The sequence below is a fragment of the Acomys minous genome (assembly GCF_964271855.1).
Source record: "Acomys minous genome assembly, chromosome: 7".
NCBI classification, from domain to species: Eukaryota; Metazoa; Chordata; class Mammalia; order Rodentia; family Muridae; genus Acomys; species Acomys minous.
In genome coordinates, this window is record NC_140488.1 from 76,212,258 (window position 1) to 76,230,164 (window position 17,907).

Here is a 17,907-nt window from a genome sequence, read left to right on the forward strand (position 1 = left end):
TAGTAATCAGGTTATAGAAATCAGCTTAGTTGAAAGACAAATTGATAAAGAAAATGTGGATATATGCACAGTGTAATGTTTATTATCTGTAGCATGAAAATGAAATTCTGACATTTGTGACAACAAAGTTGAACCATGAAAAAAATAATGCTAAATGAAATAAGCCAATCATAGAAGGAAAAATACTGCATGGTTCCAATGAGACAAGGTCCCTAAAAGAGTCAAACTCATAGAAGCAGAGGCTATAACTGTGGTTACTGGGGATTATGAATAGGAAAGAGTAGAGAGTTGACCAATTGCTGTAAAGTTTTAGTCATCCAAAATATATTAGCTGAGGAGATCTTTTTTCTGTTTTTTAATTTTAATTTCAATTTATTTTTAAAAATTTATTCACTTTACATCCCAATTGTAGCACCCTCCCTCATCTCCTCGAGGTTCTACCCTCCCTCCATTTTCCCTCCTATTCACCTCCCCTAGTCCTCAGAGAGGAGGAGCCCTCCTCCCTTACCAACTGACCCCAGCCTATCAAGTCTCATCAGGATGGCCTGCATCCTCTTTTTCTCTGGCATGGTAAGGCACCCCGCTAGGAGGAAGTTATCAAAGTACAGGCAACAGAGTCCATGGCAGGCACTCCCCTTAATAGGGGAGCCATATGGAGATTGAGCTGCCTACTGGCTACATTTGAGTGAGGGGCTGAGGCCCCCTCCATGCATGGTCCTTGGTTGGCCAATCAGCCTCCTCTAGCCCTCCCTGAGTCCAGATTTGTGCCTTGAGCTCATTGGCACAGGAGACAACTTCCTGAACAGAACACCAACATCTCAGGCTCTAAAATCAACAATTTATAAATGGGACCTCATGAACCTGTAAAGCTCTGTAAAGCAAAGGACACTGTCAACAGAACAAAACAAAAGCCTACAGACTGGGAAAAAAATATATATATATAAAGAAATTAAACACCAACAAACCAAATAATCCAATTAAAAATGGAGTGTACAGAGCTAAATAGATAATTCTCAATAGAAGACTATCTAATGGCTGAGAAACACTTAAAGAAATACTTAGAGTTCTTAGCCATCAGGGAAATGCAAATCAAAACTACCCTGAGATTCCATCTTACACCTATCAGAATAGCTAAGATCAAAAAACTCAAGTGGCAGCACAAGCTGGCGATGCTGTGGAGAAAAAAAAATTCTTCCATTGCTGGTGGATGTGCAAACTTGCACAAGACTTTGGAAATCAATCTGGCGCTTTCTCAGAAAATTGGGAACAGCTCTACCTCAAGACCCAACTATACCACTCCTGAACACATACAGAAAAGATGCTCCACCATACAACAAGGATATTTACTCAACTATGTTCCTAGCAGCTTTATTTGTAATAGCCAGGAACTCAAAACAACCCAAATGCCCCTCAGCTGGAGAATGGATAAAGAAACTGTGGTACATTTACACACAGGAATACTATTCAGCTATCAAAAACAAGGACATCATAAAATTTGCAGGTAAAAATAAGTGCAGGTAAATGGATGGCACTCTAAAAGATCATCCAGAGTGAAGTAACCCAGACTCAGAAGGACCTGCATGGTATATACTCACTTTATAAGTGGATATTAGCCACATAATACAAGATAACCATAGTACAATCCACAGACTTAAAGAGGACCCTAAAGAGGATGTTTAATTCTCATTCTGAAGGGCAAATAGAAGCTGAGTCTCAAAGGCAAACTTTGGGCAGAGGGCCAAGAATCCTATGGAAGAAGGGCCCAGGAGGGATAGGAGCCCCACAAGAAAACCAACGGATTCCTTTATTTTAATAAAACAAGCTTCATGATTTGGGCAGCTCTAAATAAGCCCAGACATGGTTCTGGGAGCTTTTTATGGAATGGGAAATAAGAAGCTTTTGGTTTAGGATGGATGAAGATGAAGCCAAGAAATCATTCAATGGATTACAATTATTCACTTGCCTTATTTTGTTTATCTAGTTGGAACATTCCTACTCCAGCCTGAAAGTATATTGGCTATTTCTGACTGGTCGTTTGATTTCTGTTTTTCTCTAATATAAGCATTTACAAGGCAGAGGTCAGGTTAAGCTTCTGCTTATGTTTGCAAGGTTAGAGACTGCCTGATAACCTAGCAGGCTCTGTCTGCTTGGAGATGCTCCAGGCTTGCTCTCCACCTTAACTCACTTTAGCATCCCACATCACTTACTTAAGGAGTCTCAGTGAAGACTTCTTAATTGGGGAGGAGAAGACTTTCCCAAATGGGGCATCTATTCCATTGCCATTTTTACCCAAGGACAACCCACTACTATTGGAGTTGAGGGTTCTTTTTCTAAAAGGACTAGAAATTTAGGACAATATATGAACTCATCTGATTTTCTCTTTGACCTTTAAAAACAAGCATGAAATAAAGCAAACAAATACAGAGGCAAACACTGGGCAGGCTGACTCAAATTCCTCTGCTTGCAGCTGGTCTTGGCCAGAGGTAATCTTAATCCTGCCTGACCCTCCAGATAGCCCTTTTTCTGACCCTGTCCCAGGATTTGCTGTTACAACAGCAGGCACTGTTAGCACTTCCCAGACCCCTTCAATTTGTTAGGTCAGAGCGTTCTTGCAGAATTTTAGCTGCTTTTTCTGGAAGCATGGAAGGTTGCTTTATTCATGGAGAATGTGTGGCTCTGGAAAGATGGGGTACATCTGAAACACATCTTTCTCTGTTTTCCAGCGATTCCCCCACTACATGGATGGCTTATTAACATACATGCTCCTGACCACCTTTTCTTCCCTTTGTGACTTCCTTACTGCCTTCCCAGCATTCCCACATCCCCCAATAAGCTACCTAAACTCCTGTCTGTTTCTGGCAGAAAAAAGCTAAGCCTATTTCCTGGTTTGCCCTCGGGTCCTTTGCTGTTTCCTCTGTTTCTGGATTCTTCCCTCTGTTCACATGGTTTACCCCCTCTCTTTGTTCTTCATTCAGTTCAACAGTCACCTTTGCAGCTAGGTGACCTCAGACCACCCAAGCTTTCCCAGTTCTTCCTGCTTTGCAGTGTGATCCTTTTCATTTTCTCTGTGGATCTTTTAGTGATCGGGTGGTATTTTGCTCGATTTTAGTTCCTGTATTTATTATCTATCTGCTCTCAGCAGCAGCTCTGTGAAAACAGAAACCCTTTCTGACTTCTTCTCTCATCTGTCCACCATGTGGAGCACCAAATGCATCACCAAGGGGAAGATTTTCCACGGTTATTGGACTTCACGTTTATTTCCTCAGTACTTCCTCCTCTGATTCCGTGGTCCTGATCTTACCCTCAGGATGCCACAGAGTTGCTACAAGTAGGCACAAAGGACTCTATCCTGTGGGTGGGACGCTCAAGTCACTCCGTCAGACGGTGAGTCTATTTCAGTTGTGGATTTCTTACTCCTGCGTCTTGGTGATATATCTTTGATTTTTTTCTTTACTTCTTTGTGTTTGAAAACAATCTCAATTTGCTTTGTTTTCTGCTCTCCCTCTTCACACTGGCGTATTGACAATTGAAGCTGGAAGCACTGTACCCAATTTCCTTCTCAGTCTTTTTCTCCTGCAAATCACGGGGTGTCTCTCTGTTATTCTTCTGTTGCGGACATGCCTGCTGCTGTCTATAGTATCTGGCCTTACAGTGTGATATGGGTATGTACCCCCCCTCCCTCCAGTTAAAGCCATCTCGATCAGATCGGCAAGTCTCCAAGCAACCACATTCTTCCCTAGTGAGATGCACTCGATCCTTAGCCAAAAGCCTATCATTCCAGTATCTTAAGCCATCGTCCAAAAAACAAATCTGCACAGCTTCAACCCTTCTTTGCATCTCCAGCTGTGCTGGCTGCAGCCACCCCCACACCTAGCCTCAAGGGACCCCTGACCTCTAAGCTAGCCCTACAGCGACCAAGTTGTAGACAAATCCTATTTCCCTTGGTTCAGATGAGACGATATTGGAATTTTTTTCAAAAGGAAATTTGCAGGGAACCAAGTGAAAAACAAAGCTAGAGAGGGAGGGAGAGAGGGAGAGAGAATACAAAAGCTTAAAGAATGATGCTTTATAGAGTCCAATTCCTTATCCTGAGATAACTACACTCTGGCTGCAGACTGGCTTGGCTGGCATAGTTCACAAGGCACACAGGATATGAGAATATAATCCTTCAACCTTTTCACAAAGGGAGATGAGGCTGGAACTGCAGAACTGCTTACAGAAAGACAAATGAGTCTTTGTGTGTCTGGACTATTTCATTCCACAGAGATGGTAGCCTAGAGCATGGAAAGGCTGCTCCAGCGTCTCTGGACAGTCAGGAAATCCAGTCTTCTAGCTCTGATGCCCTGCAAGCTTCCTGCCTCACTGCTGACCTCCTGCTTCGGTTTTAGTGGTGTTTATTTTAGTGGTTTGTTTTGGGTTTTTGACATATAAGATCATGTTGTCTGCAAACAGATGTGATTTTTTTCATCTTCTGTTCTAATCTAGGGGCCTTTTCTTCTATTTTCTTACCTATCTACCCTGGGTAGAATGTCCAGTTCAGTGTTGAATAGAATTAGCCTGAGTGGTCTCTGCATCTTGTTCTTCATCCTAGTGGGAAGTATTCAGTCTCTCCATTGAGTGTGAGGTTAACTGTGGCTTTTATGTGGATACAGGCTCAACCAAGCCTTCAGTGACCCATGCTTTATTGGAAAGCTTAGCCATGCTTTTTGCATTTCCTTCTTTTGTGGTACTTTCAGCTTCCTTTACTTTTTGCACAATTTCTTTCAAAAAGTCTAGCCTGCCTTTATATGGCTAGAAGATTCGGGAGCAATGGCTTGATTTCCTTGCCTTTGTCCATTCAATGACATTGAGTAAATGCCTATGGTGAGCCAACACTCTCCCAGGGTTGTGGGAAGATAATACTGAATAAAATAAAATGCTTGTCTTCTGGAGCTCACATTCTAGGATGACTTTAAAAATAAGTAAATAGTTAAGACAATGACAAAGAGAAGCGTGAGAAGGAGTGCAGTGGGCTTTGTGGGAGGGAGGACACCAGAGCTGCTAGGTGGCAAGGGATCAGTGAAGTCCTTTTCTAGGTAGGTGGGCTCAGCTGGCCTCTAGATTATGAGAAGATATTAGAGAAAATGATCGCGGGAGAGGAACAGTGCAAAGGGCTTGAATCAAAAGTAAGCCTGATGAGTGTGGAGGGAAGGGCTACTGGGAAGGCAACTCAATGAGGCTGGAATAGCTAGAGGAAGGGGAGAGTGGGGAATGATGAGAACAAAGGGAGGCACAGCAAAGGCACCAGAGTGGACTGGATGTGATGGGAGGCCACTGAAGGGTCCTAAACGGGCTTGTGATCTAAGTAAACAAATCCCTCTGAGTGATGCATCCGTGCATATCATGCCTTGTGGGTTGTGTGAAGATCAGAGCCACAGGGAATCTGTTCACTTCTGCAGCCTCACCTCATACAGTGGCCAAACGGATTCTTCTCAAGCACAGGTCAAGCCAAGCCTTCCTTTCTTCAAATGATTCTTTTTCTTCGATGTGGCTGGAGATTGAAGTCAGGGCCCTGTGTAGCATAGGCAAATGCTCTGCCACTGAGCTGCAGCCTCAGACCTTTGTAAATAACGTTCCTTGTATCAATAAAGTAGATACCTGCTCATTGGCCATGAAGGTAGGCTTGTCAGTTTATTCTTGTTTCTGGAACAAAATACCACAGACTGGGTAATTTATTAAAAATAGATGCTTATTTGGTTGACAGTTCTGGAGGCTGGGAAGTCTGGTAAGCAGGATTTCTTGTTGCATCATTACATGGTAGAAAGCCAGAAGATGCCAGTATAGAGTAAGTGACTGTGAGAGAGACAGAAAGATGGAAGAAAAGAAAGGGACCAGACCCATCTGTTTTTGTCAGGAGCCCCTTTCTGTGATAAGCTAACTTTCTCCATGATTACAGCATTAATCCATACAAGAAGGTGATGAGCTACTTACCTCTAAATCACTAATCAGCACTGTTATATGGGGATTGCACCTTCAGTCCATGGCTCGGGGAGGACATGTTTAGACCCTACCAAAGGTGCTATAGCATCTTCCCCTCCCTGTAGCTGTCTTCCTTACTATATCACTCTCACTCTTCTTAACTCTCTTCAAGCCTTCCGAGTGGCTTTGGTTATTTCTCAGAAAAGCCAAGCATGCTGCCACCACAGGACCTTTGCCTGACCGTTCCCTTTATTGCCAATGCATTTGTCTAGCCATCTGCTAAAAGACTGCCTCATCAGAGAAACTCTCCCTGGACAAATCCATTTCCTGTCTAGCCTTGGCCAGCATGTTCTTGCTCTTTTGCTTTCTGTACTTCAGATACACTGGTTTACTTACCATTATTTCGGAAGCTTAGCAAGAGATTTTAATACTACTTTCCTTCCTCTAAACACGATGGCCTTCTTTTACATACAGCACCTCTGGGACAGACACTAAGGGACTGGACAAAAGGAAATGTACGAAGTAAAAGTTGTCAAGCTAGACCTGGAGTTATTTCCTGAGTCAAACAGTACATGGTGGGCTATAGAATTTTTTGTGGTTTCTATTGTTGTTAAAGAGAATTTATTTTTTATTAAAAAGCAATAGATATTCATAAAAGCAAGTTAGGAAAACAGCCTTGAGGTTTCTTAAAGAGTTAAGCTGAGATATGATATAATCATAAAATTCTACTCTTAGTTTTCTACAGAAGAGAAATAAAAGCTCGTTCACACAAAGACTTGGGCACTAATATCGATAACATTATTATTCATTGCAAGATAAAACCAAATTACCATTAACAGATGAATAGATGAACAAAATTTGGTTTGTTCATGCAATGGAATAGTACTCATCTATAAAAAATAATTAAGTACTGATAATTGTTATAATGTGGATGAACATTTAAAACACATTAAATAAAAGAACCCAAATATAAAAGATCACATATGATGTGCTTCCACATATGCATACAAAAATCCACAGAGACAAGACAGAAAGTTAACTAGTAGTCAATAGGAGCTAAGGTGGCATTAAAGTGTGACCATAAAGTGTCATAATGGGCATGACATTTCTTTCTGAAGTGATGATGATGTTCTAAAATTAATAGTGGTGATGGCTGCACAACATTGTGACTGTTCTCAAGCCACTGATTTGCGCACAAAGTGATGCTCTTCCATCCCACATACTCATTCTTCCTACTGTTTCTGTGGCTTCACACTGTCACTACTTATGAGTCCTGAAATATACATGCTACCATTTGCTGCTACTTCTGTAAAGGCCTCGGTGCACCAGAGAAAGAAGAATAGGATATGTTTGCCCTTGAAGTATTGTCCCATCATGCATTTTATAATTGACCACAAAAGGGAGAATAGACATCAAGTTTGGGATGATGAATAAAAAGTATTATTTTCCTCAAGAGCCAACTAGCAGAGGCTGAGCCTGGCCTTACAGCCAGTCCTAGTAACTCCCAATGAAATAAAATATATAGGCTAAGACCTTAGCCCTTCAACAGGGTATGTGTGTAGGGGAGGTCCTATGCTACTGTGCTCAGTACTTTGGGGTTAGTAGCATCTCTCATGCATCTCTTATTTGGGGGAATGGGTGTGACTGAGAGTCAAATATATACCAGAAAGATAGTTTATTCCTTGTAAATAGTCTGGCAACCTTCTTAGGAAAGATTCCATGAGTTGTCTAAATGTATGTGCTGGTTAGATTTATGTCTACTTGGAATAAGCTAGAGTCACTAGAGAGGAGGAGTTGAGAAGATGCTTCTACAAGATCTGGCTGTAGGCAAACCTGTAGGACATGTTCTTTATTATTGTTGATGCAGGAGGGCCCACCCCATTGTGGGTGGTGCCACCTTGGGCTTGTGGTCCTGCGTGTTATGTGAAAGCAGGCTGAGCAAGCCATGGAGAGCAAGCCAGTAAGCAGCACCCCTCCATGGCCTCTGTATCAGCTCCTGCCTCCAGGTTCCTGTCCTGCTTGAGATTCTGCCTTGGCTTGACTGTGGTTCAGAATCTTCAAGCCAAATAAACCCTTTCCTCCTCATGTTGCTTTTGGCTATGGTGTTTCACACATCACAACAATAATAACCCTAAACAAAACACCATATTACATTTATGTCTTGGTAGAAAAATATCAATATTACCTTATTCTATCTCTAGAATGGCACAGATCAGCAAGCTGTCATTTGACAACATATGGCTTAACTCCATAGTTGAATAGTCTTACCCTGAGGCTATGCTTCCAAGTGGAATCCTTATCTAGAAAAATTAAACTATCGCACGCAATAGGTCAAAGTCTTAGTCCTGGACCTTAAAGTTAACTTTGCTTCCTGGCTACATTGATTTGGGAATCATTTTGAATTACACTTTAAATAGATAAGAAGAAGCCAGTGGGTAAAAAAAAATGGGCAAGAGAGGGGGTCCTAGTTGGTAATAATTGAAATTGAATCAAGTGCAGCCACAACTCTTTTTTAAAATTAATTTATTTACTCACTTTACATTCCAATCATAGCTCCCTCCCTCTTCCCCACCCCTCCCTTACTCCTCAGAAAAGGGGACCCCCCCACTCACCCACCCCTGCACATCAAGTTGCATCAGAACTGAGTGCATCCTTATCCACTATGACCAGGCAAGGCAGCCCTGTCAGGGGGAAGTGGTCAAAAAACAGGCAACAGAGCCCATGTCATTGACAGCTCCTGCTCCCCTTACTAGAGACCCACATCTGCCCATTGGGTACATATGTAGAGGGCCTAGGTCAAGTCCATACATGGTTCTTGGTTGGTGCTTCAGACTTCATGGGCCCCTCTGGACCCTGCTTCACTGGCTCTGTTGGCCTTCTTGTGGAGCTCCTGTGCCCTCCAGGTCCCTCTATCCTTTCCCCTACTCTTCCACAAGGCTCCCTGCTCTCACCCAATATTTGGCTGTGAGTCTCAGCATCTGTTTCAATCTGTTGTTGGGTGGAGCCTCTCAGAGGATAGCTATGTTAGACACTGCAAGAATAGCAGAGTGTCGTTAATAGTGCCCAGTGTTGGCTATCTCCCATGAGGTGGGTCTCAGGTTGGGCCAGGCATTGATTGGAGATTCCCTCAATCTCTACTCTATCTGCTCTATCTTTATCCCTGCACATCTTGTGGATAGGGTAAATTTTGGGTCAAAGTTTTTGTGGTTGGGTTGGTGTTCCTCTCCTTCCACTAGGAGTCCTGTCTGGTTAGAGGGTGCAGGCACAACTCTTGTTTTTTTTGTTTGTTTTTTTGTTTTGTGTGTTTTGTTTTGTTTCTCAGCCTCACACTGTCAGGCTTCCTGGTATAGAGGAAACCAGAGGGGAGTGGTATCTCAGAAGATATGTTAATATTTTTCAGTGGTATTAAAGAATTGAGCCTAGTGGGCCCAGGTATTACCCTGTAGAATTCTGCTAGGATTTATTGTAGAACTTCCTAGCTTATGTACAAAGCTCTGTGTTCAGTCCAAGGCATCACAAAACAAAGTAGAATCTCCATAACTTTTTTGTTGCTGTTGAATATACACAAAACAACATTGCTTATTTAACTCAACAGGATCAATGGAATAAATTGCTTATCAGCAGAAGTCACTGACCCAGATTGTAACAGCCTCAGGGTCTACTCAGACATTAGTCTAACAAGACTAATAATGTCAGTGCTGCACTGTCTATGCTCTGTTGTCTGTCCTGTGTCACACAGGTTGGAAAGCTCTGCTTTACTGAAGGACATTTGTTTCTGAGAGCACTTTGGAGCATGATGCTGAATATGTTTGAATATATATATATATATATATATATATATATATATATATATATATAGAGAGAGAGAGAGAGAGAGAGAGAGAGAGAGAGAGAGACCTAGAAATGTATATTCTGGAACAATTGAGACCATGAACTTCATCTATGATGCATGCTGCCAACAATATATTTAGGCCAGGCTTGTGGCCAAGTTATCTACTTTGCTAAAGAAATTGCCATCTATTTGAGATGTACTTTAAGAACAGAGATGAGACGGGTATGGTGGCACACTCTTGCAGTGTCAGCACTTAGGAGGTGCAGGCAGGAGGATCAGGAGTTCAAGGTCATCCTTTGGCTACATAGTGAGTTCAAGGCCAGCCTGAACTACATGAGACCCTTTCTAAAGAGAAAATATTAAAAATTAAAGTTAAAAAAATAAGTAATAAAAATTTTAATCCTGTTTCAGAACTTCAGACAGCCCCTGGGTCTTAGCTGTTCATCCATGGAAAAGGAATGGGTTTGCTTTGGTACAAGAGTACAGTTTCTTGGATTGCAGGCATAAAAAGCTACAGTGGAGGTTCAAGTTTTCGAATTCTTCTACTCAGGACTGGCTCTTTGTAAAGAGGAAGAGAGACTGTTTCAAGTGATAGGATATCTCTAGTGGGTAAAGACAACAGGTTTGGAGAAATGTTCAAGTATGTGTTGCCTTTGGCCTATTGGCTAGCTATGTCACTCAAATTAGAAAGTTGAAAGTCCCATTTCAGATCCACTTAGGGGTACTAGAAGGAACAATTTATCATTCTTAGACATGAGTTAATTCTTATTTTTTTAAATGTCACCTAAATTTTGTGATCTTCTCTTCTGACTGCATCTGGGGCCCTGACTTTATACTATTTCTTCTTTAAACCTGGTTGGTTTTTCACAGTTCAGAGTTATACTGGAATACTACAGCAGCGCCACCTGCAGGTCACAGTAAAGAAATGCATATTGACTGCTTGAAATATAGACTCTAATTAAGTCAGACTAGTAGCTAGCTTGCTAGACATCTGAATAACTGAAAATCAAAAAACAAATGAAAGACCAAAATTTAAAAATATGTCTCCTGGACTTGGAGAAATCTCCAAAATTGGAAATTCTTCAGATGGGGCATGAATTCATATTTCAAAGTAGTTCTGCTAGTCTTGATACCTTTCCTTCTGGTACCTACTGATCTTTGTTGATCCTAGACAAAGTGCCCTCAATACACGAATGGTACCCCCTAAACTATGTGGGAGAGAGATACAGGGTTAGGACTTTCCCAGTTTCTTTGCAGGTCTATAATCTGGGTTTTGGATCTAACGCTGACTCACACAGCATTTTCAAAAGGCCCCCAGGCATCATCTGGACAATTTTTGTATCCAAGGATGTTTTTCTTTAAAATGTTTTTATCTTCTAAATGAACACACGGAGCTTCCAGTCTAGTATACAAGGAGCATAGAACCTGCCACTCCATCCTAACAAAGAAAAGGCCAAACAAGGAAGAGGGGATCAGCCACTCTTCTTAGATCTGAGGGTAGTAAGGTCTCAGGGCCAACTACTGTCTTAAAACTGAAGAAATGGAAAGTGATGCATAGAAACCATGATGCCCCAGAGAAGAGCCCTGGAAAGAGAGCCCTGCACCAGGACCAGGGCGAGACTGGGAAAGTCTGCACAGCAGGTGATGAATTGCTGAAGTCTCCAAATGGAATGGGATGAGAGTTTCTATAAGAGCCCCCATATTTCTTGTGAATTTTAGCAACAGGAGCTCTACCAGGCTCTCAAAGGATACTCCCATTGTGCTTCCAGCAAGGGTATGAGAAGATGAGCCATTCTGAAATATACTCTGTTCTTAACAAGACTTGCCCTTCTGAGAAACTGTTTTATGAGTCTAATCTGCTGGGAGTTTTTCAAATCATATCCTACCTAGAAGAATGAAATACCTAACCTAGCCCACTCTATTAGGACAGGGAGAAGTCATGAGCACCTCTAAGTTCACACACAGTCCAGGGCCACAGGCTCATCCAGAGACTCAGAGCTAAGCACAGAAATGTGAAATCTTTCTTCTCCCCAGCACTTTACCACTGCATCACTAAAGGCCTCTCTGCTACAGTTCCTTGTATTTAGTACATCATGTCCACTTTCCAACAACAACAAAACCCACGAGGCATAATAAAAGGCAGAACCATAGTCTGAAGAAACGAAGAAGCATCAAAAAATGAGACTCAGAACAGAAATGGCTTATCAGACAAAGACTTTCAAGACTCCATAATTAATATGCTGAAGACATCAATGGGCAAAGCACACAGCAATGTGAGGCAGATGGATGATATAAGAGAGGAGGATGCTCTAAGAGACAGTTTTAAAAAATGCTAGAGATTTAAAAAAAAACTGGGACTCAAATAAAGAATTGTTTTGATGGACTAATTATCAGACTAGATAAGTCAGGTGTGTGTGTGTGGGGGGGGGGTGCATCTCTGAGTTGAAGACATGACAATAAAACCTCCAAAAACTAAAGAATAAGTGTAAGAAAGACTGAAACAAACAAACAACACAATATCTAAAAAGTGTGAGACAACTACAAAAGAAACAGCATATTCAAAGCAGAAACACCAAAAAAAATTTAAAAAGACTAAAAACACAGAGGGACAGGAAGCAGAATTTGATACAATAGCAACTGACAATTTCCCCAAATTAATGTTAGACACCAAATTACAGATCTAGGAATCTCAGACAATAACAAGCAGAGTAAATGTAAGAAATCTCGGACCAAACCATATTACTCAAACTTGAAAAAGTCTAAGATAAGTCAAATTTTGGAAAGCCAGAAAGATTCCAACCATACTTTCTGTATAGAGGAGCAAAGATAAGAATTTTATCTGGATTCTCAGAATCCAGCAATGTGTGTTTCAGCATCTACATCCTTGTCAGCACTTGGTATTATCACTATATTTCACTGAAAGCTAAATTTGTGTTTCTCTGCAGATTTTGACTATTATTTGTGTATCTATTTGCCTTTCAAATGCTGGTGAAAAAAACTGAACACTTTTGATTAAGTTATTTTCTTACTATTCAGTTTTGTTCCTATATATTCTAGCTATAGAGCTTTGTTAGGTATGTGGTTTCCAAGTTTTTCCTCTCTTACACTTTGCCTTTTCATTATTTTAACAACATCTTGCATTATTCGGGACAAGTTTTTAATTGTGCTGAATTTTTAATATTTTCTCTTTATGCTTCATTTAATATTTTGGTGCAATGCCTAAAAAATGCTTTAACTGCAACTTATGAATATTTCCCCTGTGGTGTATGGTACATGGTGTGTGTGTGTGTGTGTGTGTGTGTGTATGTGTGTGTGTGTGTGTGCTTGTGTGCCTATGAAGACCAGAGTATCTTGACTTAGAGTATCCTCCTTTATTGCTGTCCATCATGGTTTTGGAACAGGGTCTCTCGTTGGACTCAGAGCTGCTCATGAATTGGCTAGATAGGCTGAGTGAGCTCTGAGTACCCATCTGTTTCTGCATCTCCCAGCACTAGGGTTCTAGATACCCTGCCACATTTACATTTTTCATGGGAGCTAGGAATTTGAACTCAGACCCTCATGTTTGCATTATAAGTACATCTAACCCACAACTCCAGATTTTCCCATGTTCTTCTAAAAATGTATAACAAAACTTTCCATTGAGCTCTGTACTCCATTTTGGACTACTTTTTCTATAAGATGTGATGTTTAGAGTAAGGATGCTGCTGGTGGTGGGGTTTGTTTGTTTCTTTTGGTTTTGTTCAGGTCAGGTTTTTGTTTGGTTTGAGGTTTTTACACATGGTAGGTATTCCTATTGTTGAAAGGATACTGTATTAGGCGGGGCTTTCTAGGAGACCAGAATAGAATGTATTATGTTTAAGCAAAATGTAGGGTCAGAGAGATGGCTCAGTGGGTAAAAGATCTACTCATACAACCCTGGCAACCATGGAGTCAATATAAAAAGCCAGATGCAATAGCATGAGCCTGTAATCCCAAAACTCCAAGATGAGACTCACCAGAGAGCCCAGATATCTTGAAGCAGTAGCAGAAAGAAAAGAGACCCAGCCTCAACAAGAGAGAGGAGAAAAACTTACTGTTGGAAATTATTCCCTGACTTCCCACATTTGTTCCTTGGCACAAGCATCCCCTCAACATCCCTCCCAATAAGTAGATGAATAAAAGAACCTAGAAGACAAGTCTTATAGAAGGAAGACAAACAATCAAGCAAAGGAATAAGTAAATAAATAAGATTTCCTAGAAGAGATATGGGTTTCTTTCTAAGCACAGTCTGGGCTCTTCTCTCTATCTCTGATGTCATTCCCTGAAGTAAGTAAGCTACTCCATTCCCCCTTCTCTTAGTGTTAGCACGGTATATCTTTCTCTAGCCCTTCTAACATATTTGTCTTCATATTTAAGGCGATACTATTTTGTAAAAAAAAAAAAAAAAAGAAAGAAAAGAAAGAAAGAAGTAGATAGTTGTGTATTTGTAAAGAATTCTTTCTTTTTTTATGTTTTTGGGAGTGTCATGCTGCATAATGATTACACAGTTGATGTGCCAGTGCAGATAGGGAAACTCTCACCAGGTCCCACCCCTAGATGAAGAGCTCCAGGCAATGGATGGCTACGGAGAAAAGGAGAGTCGCTTTTCTCCACGGATGAGCCCTCTGATAGGTTAGCCTATTTCAAATGTCTTGGTTCTTATTCTGTTTTTATTTAGTTAATTTTGAGAATTTCATATATCAGTACTGCATCCTTTATCATCCATATCAGTTTCCTAGTTTATTTTAATCATTTACATTTAAGAGATTAATTTTATATTATTAGGTATATAAATATCATATATAATATTGAGACAGTATTAGGTATATAAGTTACACACACACACACACACACACACACACACACACACACACACACACATATATATATATATATATATATATATATATATATATATACTGTAGACCACATGACAGAGATCTCACAAGAATCTCTCTGCCTCTGCCTCCTGAGTGCTAGGATCCAACATGTGTGCCATCATGCCTGACCAATTTTTTATATTTTAATTGGAAAATTGATAAGATTTCATTTTTCTCTCCTCTGAGTAGACCAATTATTCATTGGGGTTTTTGAAAAAGTTATTATTTGCACTAGAGTCTGTGATATACCTTTTTGACCCATCATTTCAATAGCACTGCACCAGGAGAACCTTATAACAATATATTTAACTATTCACTCGCACCCTCATAGCACTACTATTCATTCTATTTACCTATAAGCTATAGCCAACAAATATACTGTTGCTGTTAGGAACAGCTGTTTAGGAATTAGTTATCGGATCAACTAAGAAGAAAAGTAAAAGATTGTATATTTATTTATTCTTTCTTTGTTTACACAGCTCTTTAGCTTCTGACCTTATTTAGTTTCTTGGTGAAGAACTTTAGACATTTTTCTCAAGGTATCTTTTTTTTGGTTAAAGAAAACATTTATTTCTCTTTTACCTTTAAAAAAACTTAAATTACATTCATTTACTTTACTTGCATGAGTGTATGTGTGGATACATGCCTGCAAGTAAAGTGTGTGTGTGCGTGCACCTCGGCAAAAATTTGAGAGAAGGGGTTCTGTTCTTCTACCTGTTTAAGCAGAAAGCACTTTTACCTGATGAGCCATTTTCTAGGCCTAGATTGTTAGCTTTGAGACCGGGTTTCAATAAGTAACCCTGGTTGGCCTGAAACTCATAGTGTAGACCAGATTGGTCTGGAACTCATGGAAATCCACCTTCCTCAAAGAGCCTTTCTCCTACAGCAGATGGGAGCAAATACAGAGACCCACAGCCAACAGTATATGGAGAGTGAGAGACCTTGGAATACTCAGTCCTAAATACGATGTCTCATCAAAGTCTTACCCTCAAGGTTCAGAGAATCCTGCAGAAGAGGAGGCAAAAAGAGTGTAAAAGCCAGGCAGGATGGAAGATACCAAGGAAACAAGGCCTTCTAGACACAACAGAGCTGACACACGTATGAACTCACAGAGACTGGCAGCATACACAAGTTCTGTGGTCTAAGTCAAATGGGTCCTGCTGCTAAGAAGAAAAGTGGACACAAACATCCATCCTGAACCCTGAAGCATTGATAACTGCTTGCCAAAGGAAAATTAATTTTCTCCAAAGGAGTCCTATTGGGTATACAAACCATACTTAAGAGTGAGCCTCGGCCCAGCAGTAGATTTTCAACACAAAACAAACTCAGTGGTATTTCTGGAGGGTTTTTTAATTTTTATTTTTGTCTCATAATGCTTTGTCTGGATATTATTTTGAATCTTACAGATCTTTTTCGTACATTTTATGGTTTTCAATTTTGTTTTTGTTTTGTTTTGGGTTTTGGAGTTTTTTTTTTATTAAAACCCCCTTTTTTATTCTTGTTACATCTCAATGGTTATCCCATCCTTTGTATCCTCCCATTCCTCCCTCCCTCCCATTTTCCCCTTACTCCCCTCCCCTATGACTATGCCTGAAGGGGACTTCCTCCCCCTGTATATGCTCATAGGGTATCAAGTCTCTTCTTGGTAGCCTGTTATCCTTCCTCTGAGTGCCACCAGGCCTCCCCCTCTAGGGGACGTGGTCAAATACGAGGCACCAGAGTTTTTAATTCATTTTCTGTGCCTGACAGATCAACAACTGTATGTGTTTCTAGTACTTTTTCTTTGGCTTTTTATGCTGTTTGTTTGTTTTGTATGATTCTGTTTGCTTTTGTTTTTATTATTATTACTATTATTATTATTATTATTAAAGGTGTTTTTGTGTCCTTATGTGTGTGTGTGTATGTGTATGTGTGTGTGTGTGTGTGTGTGTGTGTGTGTGTGTGTGTGTGTGTGTGTGTGAGAGAGAGAGAGAGAGAGAGAGAGAGAGAGAGAGAGAGAGGGTATGGATTTAGGTGGGTAAGTGGGAAGGATCTGGGAGGAGCTGGGGGAGGGAAAAACCACAATCAGAACATATTTATGAAAAAAATCTGTTTTTAATGAAAAAGAAAAAAATCTCCTTCCTTTTTCTACCAAATGCTGGGATTAAAGGTGTGTGCCACTATATCTGGCTCTCCTTTACTTTTATATACTTTATCCAAATTATTTCACTTTATTGCAATTTTTTAAATTAAAGAATAATTATGATTCCATCCTCCCTCTCCATTTCCTCCTTCCTTCCAACCCCTCCAATACTCACCCTACATCCTCTCAAATTTCTGGCGTCTTTTAAAAATTATTATTCTTACATATATATGCACCTAAATACATAATTATAACCTGTTGATTCTGTTTAGCATTGCTTGTATTTACATATGATTACAGGGCTGACCATTTGAGATTGGATAACCTAGTAGGTTATCACTGGGGACAACTAATTGTCCCTCTTTCAGCAGTCATTAGCTGCCCAGAGCTGAGCTTTGGGAGAATTCTCCTGTGCATGTTGGTTTGTCAACTGGTGTGGTCATTGTTCAGGTCCTGTTTAGGCAGCCATATTGTTGAGGTATCATGGTTGAAGCTTTCATGTCATTTCTAGAAGACACAACCTCAAAGCCAACTTTCCAGTCTTCTGGCTCTTACAATATTTCTTCTTCTGTGGTATTCACATCCTCTTGGGTGAATGAACTGTGTTGTAGCTGTGCCAATTGGGGCTGGCACTACACAACTTGTTCTTTGCTTTTCGACCAGTTGTGGTTTTCTGTAATGGTATTAGTCTGCTGCAAAAAGCTTTTTGATAAGGGGTGTGAACTACACTTACATGTATGTATGTAGCTTTAAAATGCTTTGTTCTGTGTTTGACTGTGTTTGACTGAATGTATGTTAGTATGCTAGTGCATCATATGTGTGTAATTTCCAAAGAACCCAGAAGATGGTGTCAGATCCCCTGGAACTGGAGTTCCAAATTTCAAATGTTCTCTTCCATATATGGATGCTAGCTTTGAATCTTCAGATATGAGGGCTTGAATTGAAGTAGCCAAAGAACTCAGGAGACCAGTAAGGGACCATGGGGAGTATTTCAGGGGAAATCGGGAAGGGTGTACAATGGGGGTAGTAAGAAAAGGGAAAGTAGAGTCATGGAACAGAACTCATTGACTAGGGTGGAGGATGGAGGGCAGGGTAGA

General features: G+C 40.5%; 1 protein-coding gene across 1 annotated transcript in view; it reads left to right on the top strand.

Moving 5' to 3' along the window:
- Positions 1 to 15,656, top strand: part of LOC311601492 (uncharacterized protein) — an 83,265-nt gene extending 67,609 nt beyond the window's left edge. Inside the window, exons 6-8 of the mRNA XM_084788967.1 lie at positions 3,308 to 3,384; positions 3,533 to 3,662; positions 15,578 to 15,656. The gene's annotated coding sequence lies outside the window, so the exon portion shown is untranslated. The remainder of the gene's footprint in view (positions 1 to 3,307; positions 3,385 to 3,532; positions 3,663 to 15,577) is intronic.
- The last annotated feature ends 2,251 nt before the right edge of the window (positions 15,657 to 17,907 follow it).